We start from the raw sequence: 3,014 nt of genomic DNA on the forward strand, positions 1-3,014 counted from the left end.
TCCAAACTATAAGATCTTAGGTTAAGTAATACTAAGCAGTATTGATTAATTCCTACTATTGGAGACAATTGCTCTGTAGTCTTGTCAAACTATGTTTTATGTTGATGAGTCTTCACTACATGACCAGAGCTTAGGAATCTCCTGGTCTAGTTTAAGATTTGATAAAAGATTGGCTAATTATTCTTTGGTAATAAGTCTTTCCTTGGAAAATTATATTAGCTGTTTTGTTGTTGTCGTTGTTGTAGTTTTTGGTTTTCTTGTTTTACTCTTCAATCGTACAGACCAGAATTCCACTGACATTTAATGATTTAAATTATTGACATGGTCTGCCCCTAGATCATTGGCAGGGTGGCAGTTGTGTCTCATGTGCCTCAGTAGGTGGCATAGAAGAGAGAGGCTATGTGTAACCTCAGTGTTGTGCTCTGAGAACATCTGAAAATGAAGAGTATAACACAGGACTGAAGGAGCTGAAGGGGTTCTCAACCCCATAGGAAGAACAAGAATATTAATCAACCAGAACACCCCCCCACACACACTGAGGTACTAAACCACCAACCAAAAAAAGGACACATGTAAGGACTCATGACTCCAGCCTATTATGTAGCAGAAGATGATCTTGTGAGATATCAATAGGATTGGCCTTTGGTCCTGTGAAGACTCGATGCCCCAGTGTAGGGGAGTGGCAGGAAGGGTAGGCTGGCATGGGTGGGAAGGTAGGAAAAAACTTCATAGAATCAGGGGAAGGACAGATAGTGTATAGGGATTTGTTGGTGGGTGGGAAAACTGGAATGGGGATAATATTTGAAATGTAAATTAAGAAATTATCTAAGAGGGAAAAAAGAATTTAAAGCAGCCTGTAAAAAACAATCCTGAAATGACCCTGTTCTGTGTAGGTCCAGATTGGAATCGGTGGTGGGAAGCAAGGTGCAGACAAGAAACCCTGCATGATACAATGGACCATGGTAAGAAATGAGCCTTAGAGAGAAATCTTCTGAATGCGGCAACATAGGCAGGTGCAGGCAAGGAGAAATCGGGAGACTATAATCAGTCCACAGCCAGGAAGCCCAGACAGAGTTCTAGCCTGAGATGCTCATCAGTCTGGCTGAAGGTCCAGCAACAACCGCAAGGGGGCCCCAGCTGAAGAGGAGGACCAGAGAGCTGACACTATTACTGTGGCTATAGAGTGCTCACAAAAAGGGGTCTATCATGCCTGCCCTCTGAAAGACCAGACAAGCACCCGGAAGTCTCAGTTGCAGATATTTACACTCAACCAGTGACCAGAAGCTGCTGACCCCTGTAGTTGACTTAGTGAAAAGCTGGAAGAAGCTGAGGAGTAGGGTAACCTTGTAGGAGGACCAGCAGTCTCAAATAACCCGGACCCCAGGGATCTCTGAGACACTGGACCACCAACTGACCAGTATAAACATGCTGATGTGAGGCCCCCAACACATATACAGAAAGTGGACTGCCAGGTCTGGATTCAGTCAGAGAAGGTGCACCTAACCCTCAAAGGGCTCCAAAGAAATGGGAGGTTTGGGGGAGTAGGTGTTTGAGTGGGTAGTCGGGGACGTTTTCAGGGAGACAGGTGAGGAGCAGAACAGTATGTTAAACTTCAGAGGGTAAACATGGAGAGGGGCAAAAAATGGAGTGTAAAAGAAAGGTTAAATAAAATTAAAAAAAAGAGTCAAGAGTTACAGATCAACTTTTTATTCATAAGAAATCAAATTTACAAAACAAGTTTTAATATGATGGTTAATATAAATTGTGAAAATCGTTAGCAAAATCAAAAACAATAACAAGAACATGTAATATCTCAATAACATAAGAAAAAACAAAACCATGCAAAAGAAAATTTCAACGAAAACTCTAACAGAAAAAATTGTGAGGTGACATTCCCTCAATGCACTTTTAGCAGCACAGACTACAGCCAGTTTCTCCTCTTGAGCAATTGCTGGTACTGCAGTCACCTCAGTTCTCTCTCAAGGGGTCACACAGGAAAGAGAAAAAGACCATGGATCAGCCTGGCTGTCTCACTGGCTACATAGTTTGGGCCCATTCACACTTTGGAAATTATCTATGAGGAAGGAGATTCATCCAAAGAAGTCTGTGGCTGTTGAGGAGAGAGCTCAGCAGGGGGCTCCGGAGGTTGCAACTCATTCAACAAGAGGCTCTCCTGCTGGGATCTGGCCAATTCCAGCTCTCTTGAAGCTTCTGAGACCTGGTAGAAGAAGGCAGTTATGAAGACACAGGCTAGGTGGGGACATGCATGTCAGATGTCAGCTGCTGCCTCCCACCACCTCAACTAGACTTCAACATTGATCTTTTAACTGAAACCCTTGCTGCTAAATCTGCTAGCAGGGCAAAATATCAAGGAAAGCTCACAAACACATCGGCTGACAAGGTGCTACTCAGACTTCTATCAGTGCAAACCAAGACCTGGCCAATGGGAAGAGAACTCATTGGGCTGCAGGAGAAAGGAGAAGGCCACATGCCACCCAGACCACTGACAGTGAGAAGCACTCATTTCATATTTGTATTTGTCTTTACTCCCTGCAAGGTGATGCCTACCTTGGAGGTCACATGACCCCTGCACAACTCCTGTTACAAGACATAGAGCTTTCTCAAAGCTCTGCTAAGCAACCCTCCTATCATGAGTACATGAAAGAGTATGACCTGTCATTCATCTGTTACCCTTTCTAGACTGCAGCTTCAAGCAGAGTAGCAAGGTACACTTGCCAATAATTCAGTGTCTCCCAAGAGTTGAAGTTCCTAGAATACTTGTGCATAGACAAAGTAATGAACAACTATATTCCATGAAGTGGGTGGCTGGTTGGGAGTGTGGATTTAAAAGATGGTGGATGAATGCAAAGATGGATCCAGTAGGCAAATGATAACAGACAAGGTTAGTCTGAATGAGCTGCTTGTCCGTACCTGATGTTGCTGTTTCTGGAGGTTGCTGGTCTTCTCCTGTTCATCTTCAACAGTCAGGTTCATCTCAGTCAAGTACTGTTGGA

The 3,014-nt window shown here is 43.7% G+C and overlaps 1 long non-coding RNA gene and 1 other non-coding gene across 2 annotated transcripts; one reads left to right on the forward strand and one right to left on the reverse strand.

The window, feature by feature from the left end:
• Positions 1–325: 325 nt before the first annotated feature.
• LOC114638019 lies at positions 326–455 on the forward strand. Its single transcript, XR_003713808.1, has one exon. It is a non-coding gene; the product is annotated as a small nucleolar RNA SNORA17 (small nucleolar RNA).
• A 1,236-nt stretch (positions 456–1,691) lies between these two features.
• LOC114638018 lies at positions 1,692–3,014 on the reverse strand. The gene is made up of 2 exons (XR_003713807.1): positions 2,932–3,014; positions 1,692–2,218 (listed from the first exon to the last, which is right to left on the reverse strand). It is a non-coding gene; the product is annotated as an uncharacterized LOC114638018 (long non-coding RNA).

This window comes from Grammomys surdaster, unplaced genomic scaffold (genome assembly GCF_004785775.1).
Source record: "Grammomys surdaster isolate TR1022 unplaced genomic scaffold, NIH_TR_1.0 125500, whole genome shotgun sequence".
Classification (NCBI taxonomy): Eukaryota; Metazoa; Chordata; class Mammalia; order Rodentia; family Muridae; genus Grammomys; species Grammomys surdaster.